The 18,023-nt window shown below is 38.9% G+C and overlaps 1 protein-coding gene and 1 pseudogene across 1 annotated transcript in view; one reads left to right on the plus strand and one right to left on the minus strand.

Moving 5' to 3' along the window:
• Cdkl5 (cyclin dependent kinase like 5) overlaps positions 1-18,023 on the plus strand; it is a 205,643-nt gene that overhangs the window by 12,926 nt on the left and 174,694 nt on the right. The gene's annotated exons all lie outside the window — the stretch shown is intronic.
• On the minus strand, positions 4,069-13,409 carry LOC101583798 (annotated as a pseudogene).

Below are 18,023 nucleotides of genomic sequence, written 5' to 3' on the forward strand. Positions count from 1 at the left end.
GTCCTTGCACTTGCCAGGGAAGCCCTTATTCCACTGAGCCATCTCCTCGGCCCCTTGAGTTCTTATACTAGGGAAACTATACGATATTTACACATGTGTGTCTGGTTTATTTCACTTATGAGTATATCTTCAAGTGACATCCACTTATATATAAAGGCTTTGAGTTTATCATTCCTTATAGCTGAGTAATACTCCATTGTATAAAAATACCACATCTTTTTCATCCATTCCTCAGGTAATGGGCATCTTGCTTGTTCAAGGTAACTTTTGGAAACTGGTGCAGATGACTGGTGGGAATGAGCAAAGGATGAGGTCAAAAGAATAACAGAACAAAACCACAACCATAAAGATGCTAGAAACCAAGTTCACATGGAGGAGAAAAACAAAAAGCCACTACCACCATAACAACAACAACAACAACAACAACAACAACAAAATAAAAAATAAGCAAGAATGGGAGAGACAAAAAGAAAAGAAAAAGACCACTTCTAGCTAAGTCTCTGCTGTCACTGGTAGACAACATGTGGAGGCAGAATCCCAATCTGTGTTGATTTATCGCAGCAGGCCTGCAGTAGGTTTTTGGTGGGGTAATGGATAATCTCAGCCAGCCTGCACCTTCTTGCTGAGGTCGGACTCATTCGCCCTGCTGCTGTCTGTCAGTGCATCTTCCGTAGGCCAGATCCCAGCTGGGAAGCCACTAGATGGAGCTGGTAGCTGATCTGAGTTCTGTGCTCAATCAGCCCCTCTCTGAAATGGCTCCTGGCCAATCACTGTCTTGTGTGGGACAACTGAGCCCACAGCACTAATCACCAGCTAGTGCAGTCCTTCACGTCTACTGTTTCCCTTCACTGCTGCATCTCCCAATGGAGGTCTCTGGAGTCACCAGCAGTCTCTATGTGTCTGCAGGTTTGAATCACTTCTCTTTTGTAGTGAGTCCCATCTCAGGAAGAGGACACCAGTAGCTACCTACTCCTTCCCTAAAGTTTCTCTCTTTACTCTCTCCATGGCTTTCAGTTTATGCTTCAGATTCTTCCTGGGTCCAGGGGACCCATTTCCCTCCTTGTTTTCCTTATGTTGCTGTATTCCTACCTTAGGATGGTGACTCTCAAGGGAGGCTTTTTCTTTACTGCTCACCACTCTGCCATATGCCAATATGTTTTACATATTGAAATTTTTCTCTAATAAACTATCGATAAATGCTATTTTGGACCCTCCCCCTTTGTCACACAGCCCTGATGATGTCTAACGTGTCTAACTATCTAGCTAGTGGCGTCTTATCAGCACTTTGAATTAAGCTCTTAGAAATATCTGTGTGCAACAATAATTTTAATCAGGGTCAAATTTTGGGTGTGGTCTCTCTTTTGGATACTCTTCTCTGTAATTCCACAATATTATATTTATAGAGCTTTACTGATTACTAGCTACTGTGGCAAATTGTTTGCATGACTACGGGTATGTGTGTGTATTCTCAGCATCTCTGTAAGATAGGTGTTTTTTTTTTCCCCATATACATGTCAAGTGGGCTCAGAAATAATTTGTACAGATTAGCCAGTGAGTCAGCAAAAGAGGCAAAATTGCCATCCAAACCGGTCTGACTTGAAGCTGTGCCCTCTAAAGCCATGCTCTCTGCTTCTCCTTAGAATTGGATTCTTAAAGCATGTTTTGAGTTCCTGTTATACCATGTACCTGGGCAGATATAAATGTGCTTCTTGGCTTTGACCAGCTACATTGTCAAGGCTGATTGTGCATTAATGCACAGGAGGGCTGTACTCAGGTCCATCAGGGATGCTGAAAATGTCAGCCTGAAGTGTAAACTTTTCAATATAGGGTCATTAATTCTATTTCTTCATAAATGAAGGTTGCACATAATCACTTATGCCCCAAATGAGGTAACTATTTCTAATTAACCACTTGGTGTTTCATGTTCCTGCATGTTCCATTTTAACTTTTGACTGACTTTGATTAAATTTGCTACACTAATAATGACTATGAAGATACTTGAATTCAATTTTGTGGTTTAGATGTATTCTTAGAGTCAGTCAGCAGCCTAAAGACTGTTGTAATTGATTTGTTTTCATTTTGTTTAGACCAATCATTAAGGAGCCAAACAGTTGCTTAGTCTAAAAGAACAGTAAAGGTCCATGTTAGAGAGGAAAAGGACTTAACCTCTTTTTTTGTAATAGAAGAAAATCACTTTTGTCACTTACGAAGTTAGGAAATAGTGATGAGTATTGTAGAGCCTCAGGGCTAGAAATCCCCTTGACCAAGGCATGATGGATATTTTACACAGATGTGGCCTACACTGAAGTTTTTGTTGATAGCTTTACAAAGTACAGTTTTCCATTATACATCTTAACAGCTTTATTGAGGTATAATTTATATGCCATAAAATTTATTTTTTTAAATGTGTAATCTGTGATTCTTAAGTAAATTTATGGAGTCACTACAATATAGTTTTAGAATATTTCCATCAACTTTGGAAAATCTCTGTTGACAACATGAATTTTTGTAACCTTATTTATTTGCTTCGTCTAGATCCTTTAATCATCAGAGATGGGTTTTAAAAAAGTCATGCAGAGCTTTTTTTTTTTCAAAGTTTTATTGATAAACAGATAGCAATGAGACAGTTTCAAATCAAATTGGAAGTAGTTTTAACAAATAATACACTGCATATATTCTTTGTGGTTAATTGCTGTACAAGATGCGGACTTGTGATCCTATTTACAAACACCATTAGAACAAATCTATTCATTAAGAGAATGCAACTATAAATCTATCCTAACCACTTTGAATACACAGATACAAAATGGACATTCATCGGTATACCCCATTTTTTCCAAGTTCCGTTATTGAATATTATAGGTGTGTAAACTCAGCAAAATATTCTAAAAGAGTCCAGTAGCCCATAATAGCATTGGGTCTTCTGTTTAACTGGCAATGTCAGAAATTATTGACCTGAGTCCCCCACAGCTCAACATAACAGCATGGCTTTACTTCCTATATTTCGTCTTCATACTTTTCTACTGGATGGTTAAGACCAAGGTAAAGCAGGACCTAATCAACAAGAGTTGTAGCTTTTTGGTCTGAGAAGGTCAGTGAAATGCCCTCAGGATTTATCCTGAGATCCTGTACCTCAGATTGTAGAACCTTTGTCAGTGCAGCCATGTGGATGAGTCATGGACATTGCTTGGCCAATGTGCTCTCTGTGAAAGCCTGAGAGAGTGTCTTCTCCCCATGTGACTCTCCTTAGGCACACTCTACATCATCGATCACTTTCCTCTTTGGCCCCATAATCTTCTTGATCAGAAAATTTGGGACACTACCGAGGTACATGACGTTACAGTACAAGTTCTCATATGTCCTGAGTCTTAATTGACCTTAGAAGGCTAGGGCCAAAATGTTGGCTTTCCTTGCAGCCCTCCTTTTTCTCTAATTTTGGTCTGCAAACTTAGGTTGTTAACCATCCAGAAGACAAGCTTATTGTTATTAATCAAGCAGAGCTTTAAAAATGTGTTTACAAAATATCTTAGTTTGTCATTTTTTTCAGTGTTTGCCTCAATGTTATATGTAGCCGAACATAAAAGATAATATTACAGATGGTTTAAATTACATTGTGAGGGCTGGCCAGACAGCTCAGTGGACTAAGAACCTGCTTAGGCAAGCTCAGGGACTGGGTTCAATTCCCAGTACCACATGCTGCACTGGTTCTACCCCTGGGCATGCTGAGCCAGTAACTGAGTCTGGCCGTGGTGGTATACACCTGTAATTCCAGCCCTGAGGAGGCTGAAAACAGGAGGATCACTATGAGTGCAAACTGTGTAGTAAGACCCTGTACTACATACATAAATTTTAAAAAATTACCTTGTGTTTGTAGTTTTTATTTTATTTTATTTTTTATTTTTTAGATGAACTCATTTATTTGACACATTAAATTATGTGAAGAAAAATATTTGCAACTGCATAAAAAGAATTTCATTCTCATACTTCTCAAACACCCAGCAGTGGTAAAACTAATGAACTGTAGAGTGGACCCCAGGTCTTAACGCAAAAGCACTACACAGAAAAGTTTCAGGCTTCTAACTTCACTGAGTCGAAAACTACACGTACTTTCTTTATATTCCTCAGCTTCTTCCAAGTCTTTTTCTCATTCTAATATCTGCTGAAGGTCAGTATATGCTGCCTCTAATCTGCACTGGCAATCTGAGATCATCACCTGGGACTCTTGCAGGATCTCTGCCTGCTTTTTAATGGCATAATTTTCACCATCTTCAGCTTTCATTTTTTGCAGTCTTTTTCTTGTTGTTTTGCATCTTTTTCCATACATCACTTTTTCTTTGACTAGCCACTACACTATGCCGGTCTTGATCTTGATCTGCCTCACACAGGGATCAGCCGTAGCGCCTGGATTCGCAAGCAGGAGGGGTGGCACCAGCCTGATTTTATTTTTAATTCTTTTTTTTTCTGCCATACCGGGGATGGAACCTAGGGCCTTACATTGAGCTGTTGCCAGCCCTCTTGATTTTTTTAGTTTGAGAGAAGGTCTTGCTAAGTTGCCCAGGCTGGGTACAAACTTGCCCTCCTCCTATCTCAGTCTTCCAGAGTGCTAAGATTACAAGTGTGCACCATCATGGTTGGCTGGTTTGTTCTATATCAACCTGGAAACTAAAATAACATTTGCAGTGATGTGTTAGAAATGCAGAGAAAAGAAACCAAGATAAAAGTAATGCAATTATCAGGCAAGAAAAATTACTTTCAGATTTAAGACCATGGGCAAAATAATTGGTTTTCTTGATTTTAAGCCAATGACATTGTGCATTTTATTATTTAAGATCTAATTTCCCTTGACAGATCCATATCTATTGTACATGCCATAGAGCAGGCTTCATCAAATTCAGATATTCAGACATATCCTGTTTTCTGCACTGTTTCCATCTGGTTTGTTGTGAGATTTAGACATGGCTTTCCTGCTTATCATTTTCTAGATACCTGCCAGAGTGGTCTGGGGAGTGAAGCTACTTTGAGAATGCAGTATATGATAAAATTGTACGTTAAGCAGGCATGGTGGTGCCCATTTGTAATCTCAGCCCTCCGGGAGGCTGAAGTAGGAGACTTGCAAGTTTGAACCCAGCCTGAGCAACTTAGGAAGACCCTGTATCCAGATAAAAAACAGAAAGGGTGAGGATATATTTCAGTGCAAAGGCCGTGAGCTCAGTCCTAGTACCAGAAAAAAAAGTAACTCACAGGCTAATCTCTGACACCTTGTGAACTGTTCTTTGTTCAGTGTATAGCTTCTGTTTATGGGCACTACTCATAGGATATCTTAGGGATGTTGCAGATGTTATTTTTGTGGTATACATAAATAGAGGAGCTATGGGTTGATTGGAAATGTTTGGGAAATTTCATTGCTTTTGGATAAACATTTCTCTATGGAAATTAACCCTTATAAATTCCAGGCAGATAAATGAGTAATGTTGCATGATATCTTGTGTCTGGACTTTTAGTAACAGATTAAACATACAACGTTGGTCTGATATTAATGCTTTACTATCAGTTCAATCATAACTGTTTTGGAATAGACTTGCTTTTTTATTTTTGACTGTTTAATAGCTTCAGTTGATTTGTTATTTTGTGTCTTTTATAAGAAAGGCTTATATCAAATAGCAACACATGAAATGCTTTTTGACAGTGTAACAATTTTGATTTAGAGGGAGATGCAATTTTGATAGTAACAACAACTTTAGTTTCTGGAACTTAATAAAACATATGGATGAATACATTAAGCTTTTTTTCAGATTATCTTAAATTATTTTAGGTAAGTTGCAGTTTTATTTAATTTATTTTTTTATGTGTTTAGTACAGGGTTTCCAGGGTATCATTAGACAGATCATACTTGTAGTGATCTTTCCTGGTTTTCAGCCTCCCAAGTGCTGGGATTACAGGTATGTGCCATCACACCCAGTCTCAGTTGCCATCTCAGTGCACCCTGGAGGTGGGGCAGGTGCGGCACAACTCGGATTGAACTCCTGGCCCCTGCGTCTGCCTATGCAGGCACTTTTCATCTGCTGAGCTATCTGACTGGCCCTAAATTACAGTTTTAAGTACTAGTTTCAGATTTTGTATTATGCCTGGGGATTAGGTTCTTGGTAGTATGAAACTGTATTATAACAATACTATTTCTTTTTTTTTTCATTTATGTATTTGGTATAGAGTCTTACTACACAGCTCAGACTCATAGTGATCCTCCTGTTTTCAGCCTCCCCAGTGCTGGGATTATAGGTGTGCGCCACCACGCCTAGACTCATTCGCTGGCTCAGTGTATCCCGGGCGTGGGGCTTGTGTGCCATGCAGGATGTGGGATCAAATCCTGGTCCCTGTGCTTGCCAAAGCAGGTGCCTTCATCTGCTGAGCTGTCTGTAGGCCCTGGGATAATACTATTAAATACCTAAACTTATATGAGGAAGATATGGCAGCTAAAATTGGTGATAAATAGTAGTTGAAAAACAACTTACTGACTTGGATATGCCAAATATCTTGATATTGGCTAATTATAGAAATTAGTTTCCTGATGAGTGGATCCATTCAGAGATGACCAGAGCTGGTTCAGATGTGACATCCTTGACTTTTTCCACATACCTAGATTTGTCACCCTGGTTTGTCATTCTTTTGTGGAACATACTCATTTCAATTGTACTAATTATTATTACAGATATTACCACTAAGTTGAGCAATGCACATGAAAATAAAAAAGTTTGATCTTACGTGTACTTACTGAAAATGCAGTTGAGGTAGATGCAAGCTAATTTTGTGCAAATTGGTTTTTCATACTTTATTAGTTTATCCGGAGGATCTGACCTTTATTTAGTGAATGAATAATGAGTGCCAACTAGAGGCTGCATCAAGTGATAGATATGCCAAAAGTAAGCCCTGCCCTCAAAGAACTTACAACATTGAGATAGAGGCAGAGAAAGAGAGTACCGTGCGTGTATATAACCAGCTCAGTGGGGAGCATTCTGAGAAAGTAATATTTAAGAGAAACTTGAAGGCTAAGAAGTATAAGTCTAGATGGGAAAATGGATTTTCTAGACAGAAGGTGCAAATGCCCTGAGGCAATGGGGGGGTTGAAGAAAGGGAACCTTGTAAGGAATTGGAAGAAATCCAGAATGGTTTAAGCAGGACTAGGCAGAGAGAGGCTAGGTCTTGAAAAGGCTTAAGTTGGCCATCTGCAGGGATTTTGAACTTGTCCTCAGTCTCATGGGAAACCATGTAAGCAGGCGGATCACTACGAGTCTGATCTAGTAGTGAGACCCTGTAGAACCTTGTAGATACTGTATGAAAATACATAAAGAATATAAAAGATCAAAATATTATTTTTCTTCTGAGTTTTTATACATTTCATGTATATCAAGGAATAAAATTCCATTTATCATTTTAGCATGAGAAATAAGAGGAATTACTGTAGTCACTTCTCTAATAATAATACTTTCTATCGTTTGATTTATCTACAGAGCTTTTTTTTAGGGTTGTACTCAAGTTAGATGTTCTCTGAGTACAATGTGTGGTAGAGGCTTTGGAAAAAAATAAAAATTCCAGCAATTAAATAAAAGGCTTTAAGCAGGGTGTAACATGAGGTGAAATTCTGCAAAGAGCCAAGAGTTACAGTTCAGTGGCATCTTAATAATTTGCCAAAAAGGTCACAATGTCTGCAAGGTAAAAATTTTCTTCCTTATTAAATTTTTTTTTGCAGCTGCTTCCTTGATTGATTGTCATCTGTGGTACTCTTCATTGTTTTTATAGAAATTACCCTTAATTTTCTAAAGACTCCTTTTCTCTTATCCTTCACCACTGTTAACCTTATATAGGAATATCACTTCTATTTATAACTGAATTAAAATATTTTTCTAACAGGTTTAGCTCTCTTCCCTATTTAAACTTCAAACTCTTTGCTGGTATTTTCCCCAGCTAAAATACTTAATGTTTTAATGAAATACTTCATTAAATATCAACATTAAATTTGCTTTAGGACTTCATCTTTTCCAAATATAATATCTGAGCTATAATTTAGTATTTTTCATCATTTGTGCTATTTTATATTTTATGAAATAACCTTTGAGTACTTACACCATTTTCAGAGAATTTTGTTAATATTGTTTAGGAGTCCCAAACCTTAGCAAGAGTACCATTTTCACATCTAGTTCACATTCTAGGACCTTATCTGTCAAACTGTGTTCAGATGAGTTTACATATAAGAAAAGGTGTTATTTTGTGTATCTTGATTTCTTCCTCCTACAGTAAGCATCTCTAAAACTTTAGTTTGTTTTAGGAAATCTTTAGTGATGCTGAACTGTTGCTTGCCTTGATGATTTTTTTTTTATTTTTTATTTTTTTTTTATTTTAAGGAAGGGTCTACAGGGTGTTCAGGGTCTCACTACTAGATTGGATCCATAGTGATTCTCCTGATTACAGTCTCCCAAGTGCTGGGATTACAGTTGTGCACCACCCTGCCCAGTCTCAATTGCTGTCTCAGCGTGCCCTGGGGACTGAGCTGGCATGGCAGGCCCCAGGATTGAACCCGCCCTCCCCTCCTGCTTGCAGGAGCTTTAATCCGCTGAGCTATTTTTGCCTTGATGATGGGATTAGCATTCTTTCAGGTCTTCCTTGGTGTAAACTTTTTAATTTGCTCCTGTATAGCACATTTTTGCCTGCCTTTCCCCTCCACATTAACAAAGTGTGATCACAGCATCATCTCCTTCTTCAAATATTTTCTTTGCAATTTGCATTTTGATGCAACCTTTAACTTAACTGACTTTTGCCATGAGTTCTTAGGCTTTTTTAACCATTCTGTACCTGCTCAGGATTCTTTTCATGTTTTGATCTTTTTTTTTCCTGGTCTGGTAGCTTGAAGAGTTTGTGTCATTACCCTTTTTACTTTTCTACTCAGCCCAGGGCATTTATCTAAAATGTGTTGCCTCATTTCAGATTTTAGAGTTTGAAACTGATGTTTTTCTACTGGTGGTTTCTGTAGCATACAGAGGTACTGCCTTGGTTTAGAGGTGTGTTTTTTAATCTATACCTATGTACAGGACTGTTAAAGGAAATTCATACTTTCTTTCTTTGGATGGGCTTATGCTAGGGTTATAGCTTGGTATCCTGTTACTTTCAGGCAACTGAAAAGATGTAAGTCTCATGGTAGACAGTGGGGATACAAAAACAAGTTGTGATGTTCTGCCAGCATGGAGTTCGTAAAACTTGCAGAAGAGACCAAAAACAGTGACCAAATTATCAGGTGATAAGCACATACAAATGAAAATATGTGGTGCTAGTGCCCTAGACCAGAAGGCAGATATAAGCCTGGCAGTGGTGGTGCACATCTGTAATCATAGCACTTGGGAGGCTGAGGCATGAGGATAGTACATTCAAGTCCTGCCTGTGCAACTTAGTGAGACTTTGTCTCAAAAGAGAGGACTGGGACTATAACTCAGTGTGAAGGCCTTGGATTTAATACCTAGTACTTGGATGGGATGGTTGACAAGGAGAAGCAGTGATTTGTGAGTACATGTGAAGAGTCTTAAAGTAATTCTTAAATGTTGGGTCCAGGGAAGGGATTATCAGGCAGCAGTTGTATTCAAGACATGGATCTGGGAACAGACATATAGGGCTAAGAGAATTACAAGAAATTTGTGTGTTCCATGCCTTGGTTTGATGCTTGTGCTCCAGCAGCATCCCAGGATCTTTTTTTTTTTTTTTTCCTTTTTGGTGGAACTGGGAATTGAACTCAGGCTCTTGCGCTTGCCAGGGAAGTACTTATTCTACTGAGCCATCTCCCTGGCCCAGCATTCCAGGATCTTGATTTTCTTTTATATTCTGTCCATTTATCTTCTACCTGAGAGTATATGCAGCAAATACAAAAACTAGGGGCTTAAATTAGGGTGGGTCTTATGAAAAAGTGAAAAACAAATTTAATCTCTGGTGTTACAGAGCATAGACCATTATAGTCTCAGCCTGTGGTACATTTGATAAACACTTTTTAAATTTTATTTATTTATTTATTTGGTACAGGGTCTTGTTGCATAGCTTGGTCTCACTACATAGCTCAGACTTGTAGTGATCCTCTTGTCTCAGCCTCCCCAGCGCTGGGATTACAGGCATGCACCACCAGTCCCAGTTTTGGGGCGGGCATGGCTCTCCTAGAGTTCTGGGATTGGCATGTGGTACACAGCATCAAACCTGAGTCCTTGTGCTTGCCAGTCAGGTGCTTAGAATGCTGAGCCATCTCTCCAGCCTGATCAACACTTCTTTTATGAATGGGCCCCCTCTTCTGCTCCCCATCATCTTCTCATTCCAGTGCAGGTACCTGTCTAGCGGATCTTCCTTTCTGCTCTCTGTTAGGGACATGACTTTCCTACATCTAGTCATCTGTTGAGGAGGACATAAGTGTTCTATGACAAGATCGATATCAGTGTATAAGTAGGTGCTAATTTATCCCTGTGGAATTCCCAAAACTTTTTTTCTTTTTGATGGTACTGGAATTTAAACCCAGGGACCTCACACTGATCTAGATCCCTCACCCTTAGTTTTTATTACTTTTTTTAAAATTTTGAGACAGTCTCACTAAGTTACCCATGCGGGACTTGAACTTGTGATTCGCCTGCCTTAGCTCCCAGAGTGCTGGGATTACAGATACATATCACTATTGCCTGGCTTCTCAAAACTTTTCTACCAGTATTTAAGGTATGGCAGGTGAGGAGGAGGCCAAAGTCGACAAGTGTAAGAGTGACGTTTCAGAGGATGAAAACAGGAGGATCACTGCAAGTCAGAGCTGTGTAGTGAGACCCTGTGCCAGATACATAAATGAAAAAAAGAGTGACATTTCTTTGAGATTATTCATGACTTTGCATGAATTCAGTAGAATGCTGAATCCTAGTCATAAACTTATGTGTATCTGCATCATATAGTACTTAACATTAAGTTAAATTCACATTCTGCAAAGATGTTGTTTATGTTATCATGTGGCATCACACAACCCTATATTGCTACTTAAGTTCCTTAGACCAGAAAACTGGTTTTGAATATGTTATCACCTTGAGGTACAATTTTACAAAAAACCTTGCTAAGATTATAATGATGTCATCAAAAACCAGTTATACAAATTTGTTGCTGGTTAGTTGAAAGGGTTTTTTGCATGCTGTAGTAGACTTTTGTAATTTTGGATGACCTGGTGTTTTAAAATATCATTTTTACATTTTGATAATATTTCATATTATAGGTCCCTTCCTATAGTACTTATATTCCCCATCTCTTATAGCTAGGGTCCAGGTAACTTGTGATCTTGCTTTAATTTGTTTTCCTTGGGCCGAGGAGATAGCTCAGTAGAATAAGCACCTGCCTGGCAAGCGCAAGGCCCTGAGTTCAATCACCGGTACTGAAAAAAAATTTCTTTTTCCTTAATATGTATTTGGTAAAAGGATTTCACTATGCAGCTTGGACTCATAGTAATCCTCCTAGTTTCAGCCTCCCCAGCGCTGAGATTACAGGTGTGTGCCACTACACCCGGTATTGGTGACAGGCCCAGCATGCAGTAACCGGGGATTGAACCCTGGTCCTTCTGCTTGCCAGGTAGGTGCTTAGACTGCTGAGCTATCTCTCAAACCCTTGTGATCTTGCTTTGACCTAGCAAAGACTTATAGACTGAAGTGAACAACGTGAAGTGGCAATAGCATGGTTGAATTGGTGACATAGTGATCATGTTGACTGAGGAGTTTTTTTTCCTTTTTTCCCCCATAATTTTATTGAGATCTTTTTTTTTTCTTTTGTCTTTTTGCAAGGGTCTCACTATGCAGTTCAGGCTAGCCTTGTGCTCACTTTTGTAGCCCCCAGGCTGGTCTTGAACTAACAGTGATCTTCGATCCTTCTGCCTCAGCCTCCTGAGGACTGGGATTACAGGCATGCACCACCATTTACAGTTTGGGGCCAGTGCCGTGCACCCAGAGTTCTGGGGCCAGCATGGCATGTGGGGCCAGGGATTGAACTCAAGTCCTTGTGTTTGCAATGTAGGTGCTTATGCCTCTTGAGTTATCTCTCCAGCCCAGGATTTTGGTTTTGAAGGAGTGGCAATTTTAGGGCCTATAGAATTCACTTCCCATTCAGACCAAGTGTATATGTAAATATCTATCCCTTGGTATTTGTCTTTATTTTCTCTCAATATTTAGGATTTGTGATTAGATGTCTTGAGATGATTTGAGTATTTTTAGCTATTATCTCTTCAAGTAGTCAGTCCCATTCTCTCTTTTCTGTGACCCTAATTATAGTATGTTAGGGCCTTTGATAGTCTCAAAGGTTGCAGGTTCCTCTGTGCCCACTGTTTTAGTTGGGGTAATTTATATTGACCTATCTTCAAGTTTATTTATCATTTCCCTGGCTGATCTGAGTCTTTCGATGAACCTTTTGAAGGGATTATTTATTTTGTAATTTTTTTCCGTTTTTAGTATTTTATCCCTTTAGTTTTCATTCCTCTGTTGAAATTGTGTATCTGGTTTTGCACATTGTTCTCCTGGGTTAAAACCCTCAGCATATTACTGAACTGTTTCAAAACTTCATTTTAGGTATTTCCAACTTTCTTTTTTTTTTTGGTGTCTGGTTCTGATAAGTTTTCTTTTGAGTGTGTTTTCTTTGCTATCTCTGATGCATTATAATTTTGTTGTTATTTGTGGTACTGGGGATTGAACCTAGGACATTTGCAATGAAGTATGTCCCCAGCTCTTTTAAAATTTTTAAATTTCAAGATGGGATCTTGCTAAGTCCCTAAATTGTCCAGATTATGCTCAAATTGGTATTCCTCCTGCCTTGGCCTCCCAGAATACTAGGATTACAGGCATGTGCCATCAAGCTCAACTTAAATGTGGTTTTTAAAATTGTTGTTCCAAGCTTAACTTGTGTAGAATGCTGGAGACTGAGATAAATAATTTTTATGTCTGTAAATAGATGTTTTTCTACTAGGCCTGTAGTGTTGGCATTTGAGTTAATAATGCAATTAAGAGTTGAGCTGGGTTTGAGTTTTTCTGTTGTGGTTTCTTGTAGTGTACTTGGGCTTCAAACTCTCTCTGGGAGCTTGTTTATCACATGTCAGTTTTGTTGTCCTGAAGTTTAGGTCTTTCCCCTTTGAACTATGTGTTAGCATCTTTACATGCTCTTTTTTTTCCTCCCAGTGGTATTTTACTATTACTATTTGTGCAAATTCCTTAGCTTGAAAGTGGGGAGGAGTGGTGGGATGTGGGCTCTGATGTTCTGGGTTAGGCCTGAGTCGCAGGGTTTTGCTACTCTTGTGGTTGTTGAGGTGGATTCAGTGGAGAATCCTGCCTCTTCCAAAATTAGGGCTCCCTGTCTTCCTTGCCCTTACTGTGAGCTTTCACCATTGTCTTAAGGATAGAAGAAATTATGGTATGTCCTTTCCATTAAAGGCTTTTTTTCCCCCTAGTGGAACCAGGGGAATGATCTCAGTGGTCTTTTTTTGTCTCTGGTTTTGAGACAGCGTTTCACTGTGTATTTGAGGCTGGCCTTGAACTCACTATGTAGATCAGGCTGGCCTCAGATTTGTGGCTTTCTACCTCAGCAAGTGCTAGGAATAGAAGCTTGCATCAGTGTTCTACTATACACATCATAACACTGCATCACAATGGCTACTGCTCAGAACTTTTCCCTCTGAGTGCCTGAGGGTTAGTGTGGGGAAGAAGAGCCAGGGGAAGGTTGGGGTCTCCCCAATCTCTGCAACCCCTGGTGATTTTGCATTATTGATTGGTAAGTCATATTAGACTTTTATCGCTTCTACCTGAACTCCCTTTTTTAATGTCCAGTTGTGGTCTACTCCAGGTAAACATGTGATTGTTTCCTATTTCCTTGAGGGCACTCTCTCCTTAGTTTCTGAGCCAACTGGTTGCTTCATATTGAGTTTTAATGAAAGTCATGAATTTAAAATTAGCCTAGTTCATTCTCATTGTAAGAAGGGTAGAAGTCCTTCTAGCTCTCTTAGCATGGAAACTCTCACTGGACAGGGTTCGAGGAGGTCCCTTTAAAGAGGAGTTTGGGACCTCAGCTCAGCCTAGGTAGGTCCTTGATGTATGGCTATAGGAAAGAATTTCAGAACTCATCAATAGGAGTCATAGGCTGAATAGGTGGAGTTAAGACAGTACACACTCAAAGGCAGGTAGAGTATAGGTGCTCAGGGATGAGGCACCATGGCCTGGGTGGGGTTTGGGGTGTATACAAAGCTTTCTATATTTATATAGATCTATATACTGTGTATAGAGCTATATGTTACTATATCTAGAGACTATATAAATCAATATTTATACTGTACCTAGAGCTATATGTAGTAACTGTACCTAAATACAAATACATGGTTTTGAAGGTATCCTTAAGATGGATGATCTAAGATGTTTTGCCTAAGGACAATCTTTAAATCGTTTATTATTACCTAGTGTCTGTTTTTTTAGTTTCAATCAGGTTGTTGCCCTTTAGTGGGTTAAAACAAAGGCTGACATTGTCAACTAGGTTTGATCATGGGCTTAACATATTTTTTGGGAGTTTGGGAGTGATGGGCCTGGAAGGTAAAAAACAGGCAAGCTAGTGAAGGTATGGGGGCCTTGGATAACTTTCCTCATGCGTTAAAGCTATAGTGTCCTTATTTTTTTTTCTTTCTATTTCTTCTATCCTGCCTCAAAATAAATTTGGTTACATTTAACATTTTAATGTGCACATTTATTTAATTGTAAACTTAATTATTGATGGTCTCCTAAATATCAAAATTTTAGAATGGTTACTTCTTAACCTTTATCTGCTCTTCCTACATTGTTACTCACATGTTAGTTTTCCTTTGTTTAAGCCACTGCAAGCCTATAAAGAGTGAACATTCACTGTGTCTTTCACATTTCCTCACTACTTTTTAGCCACTCCATTTCTGTCTTTGTTCAGTTTTCTTCTTTATATATGAGGAAGTTCTGAAGTAGTTCGTTCACTTAGGGCCTAGTAGTAAACTTATTATTTCTGAGTGTCTGTACTTTTTCTCTCAAAGAATTATTAAACTGGATATAGAATTTGGAGTTGACAGTTATTTTCCTGCTGATATTTAGTAATGTTATTATCTTGCATTTTGACAAGTCTTTCTTCTTAATAAGTCTGTAGTTCATTGCACTTTCTTTGTAGGTAGGCTCTTATCTTTTCTCTTGGGCATCATTTCACCTTCTAAGATGATTTTTGTTTTGTTTTTGATCTGCAGGTTTTTGCAATATCTCTATGGATTTGGCTTTATTTATCCCACTTTTATTTGATGCATTCCATCAGTTTGAAGACTTGATGCTTTCAGTTGTGGAAAAAAACCCCAACCTTTGTCATTTAAAATATTGCTTTTTCACTTTCCATTTCTGTAACCATTATTTACAGGCTAAGACAGTTAATAAGAGTTTCACTAGGGGCCAGGGAGATGGCTCAGTAGAATAAGTGCTTCCCTGGCAAGCGCAAGGGCCTGAGTTCAATCCCTGGTTCTGAAAAACAAAAACAAAACAAAACAAAAAAAAAAGAGTTTCACTAAAAACATTTGAACATATTTTTAAATATAAGGATTTTTGTTTTATTCTCTTTTATATTTGCTTTTTGACTTTCATAAGGGTATTTTCTTTGAACATTTTAAAATATAGTTATGTTTAAGTATCCTTTGTATTATTTTGTTAATGATGTACTTCTTGAGGAATAAAATCTCTAATTCACCTTCTGTCCTTCCCTCCAACTTTTTTGCTTCTTTATGTGGTTTGCAATATTTGGCCACTTGGGAATTGCTGGTCTATGCCTGGGTATGGGATGCTTTTTTGAGTGGTTTTGCATTGAGAGCCTTTGGGTTCACTGGTTCTGAAGAGTTTTGGACCTATTTTCGGAAGGATCTCTGGTACCCTAAGAAGTGCAAAGATCTAATTTTCCCTTTTGCCTTGTTACTCTTTCTAAGCACAGCCTTGGGCTGGTGTGGATGGCCTTTTTTTCCCCCTTTTTAATTAAGTTGGCCTTTTGAGTCCTAGGTTGTGCTGGTAATTTACTTCCAACTCCTCCTCCTCCTCCTCCTCCTCCCCCTCCTCCTTCTCCTCCTTCTCCTTCTCTTTTTCTTACTGTTCTTCTAATTTTTTTTTCAGAGAGGGTCTTAATATGTAGGTCAGACTGACTGTGAACTGTATGTAGCCCAGGCAGAAGCTCATAGTGATTCTCCTGCCTCAGCTTTATGAATGTTGGATTTACAGGCATACACCACCATGCCCAGCCAACTTCTAGCTTCTTTCCCATGCAGATTCCAGTTTCTTGGCTTTACAGTCATTTGAATTTGCAGCCCTGGGTGTAGAGGGCCGTAGTGAGCACACTTTAGGAAGAATCTCATTTAACTTTCTGTTTTTTTTTTCCCCTGCAAGGAAATAGTTGAACCAGTTAAGAACCAGGAAGTAGTTACAACTATAGACATCCTCTAGAACAGGCTATTTACCAAATATGTATTTAGGCATTGATTGTGTATTATCTGATAGGATCTATATTATTTTTTAAATGAAATAGTTTCTAGGTAACCATTAGCAGTCTACTCTTTCCATTATGGCATTTAAATTTGTGAACTCTTTGAGACTAAGCAATATATAGAAAGTGTGGGAAGAAGAATTTTAACATTTTCAGTGAGAAGGAAGTATAGTGTAATGGTTTATAACCTCAGTTGTTGTCTTAGCCCATTTTCTGCTGCTCTAACAATACTACAGACTGGATACACTCTAAAAAAATAGAATTTTATTTGCTCATGGATCTGGAGACTGGGAAATCTGGGAGCATGGTGTTGGTATCTGGCTAGGACATTAGTGCTGTGTCATCCCTTGGTTGAAGTTGCAAGCAAGCTCCTGAAATACCAAGAGAGAGAATTGGGTCGAACTTAGCCTTCTTGTTAGTTACCCATTCCTTCAGTAATAGCATAATTCAGTAGGCTCCTCCCTTATGACCTAATCACCTATTAAAGATACGATTTCTTAATGCTACTACAATGGCAAGTAAATTTCTCTTTCTTTCTTTCTTTTTCTTTTTCTTTTTTTTTTTCATGGTACCAGGGATCAGACTTGGAACCTTGTGCTTTCTGGGCAAGTACTTATTCCACTGAACTATCTCCCCAGCCTGGCAAGTAAATTTCAGTGTGAGCTTGAGAGGGGACTTTCAAACCATAGCATTGTTTTTTGCCAAATTCTAGCTACCTGTCCCAGTTACAAATTGCAGCCACTGTTTTCAAACTTGTCATTAATTTATCACCACTCATCTTAGCACATGACCTTGCCTCTACTCCACTGAGAACCCTTGAGCCTTGTAGCTGAGTTCCTCAGCTTCTGATACCATCTATTGTCTCAGTTATGCTTCTCTTGTTGCTGGGACAAAATACCCAACACCCAAAATTAAGGAAGGAAAGGTTTATTTAGCTCACAGTTAGTGGAGGTTTTGGTCCATATTTAGCTGGCTCCAAGGCAGAGTGGCACATGGCAGAAGGCAGCTGTTCATGGCAGCAGCAAGGAACAAAAGCAAAGAAAGAAGCAGCTGTTGCAGATAGCAAATCTCTCTCCCCTTCTTACATTGTAATGCAAATTACCCACCCCAGGGCAGGTGTAGCACTTAAACCTGAGATCCCAGCATTGGATCAAGAATCAATCACAAAAAAAAGAAAACAAACTCATTTATAATAGCATCAATAAAATAAAATGCGAAATAAAAAAAAAAAGAATCAATCACAAACTCCAGAAGCTGCTCTATGACTGCATGAGGCTTTGGGGCGGGGGGACATCTAGACACAAACCATAACATCTATAAATTTATGAGCCCCTACTCTCCCAGAGCTAACCTCCTCTGCTATCTTAGGATGAGATGCTTCTTGATGCTCCATTGAGGTCCATCCCTTTCCCCTATGCAGAGGTCCTCAGCTTTACTTCTGCTGCTTTGACAGTCTTTTTGGCATTTGTTCATCCCTTTCTCCCCAT

Source organism: Octodon degus, unplaced genomic scaffold, assembly GCF_000260255.1.
Source record: "Octodon degus isolate 3935 unplaced genomic scaffold, OctDeg1.0 scaffold00069, whole genome shotgun sequence".
NCBI lineage: Eukaryota > Metazoa > Chordata > Mammalia > Rodentia > Octodontidae > Octodon > Octodon degus.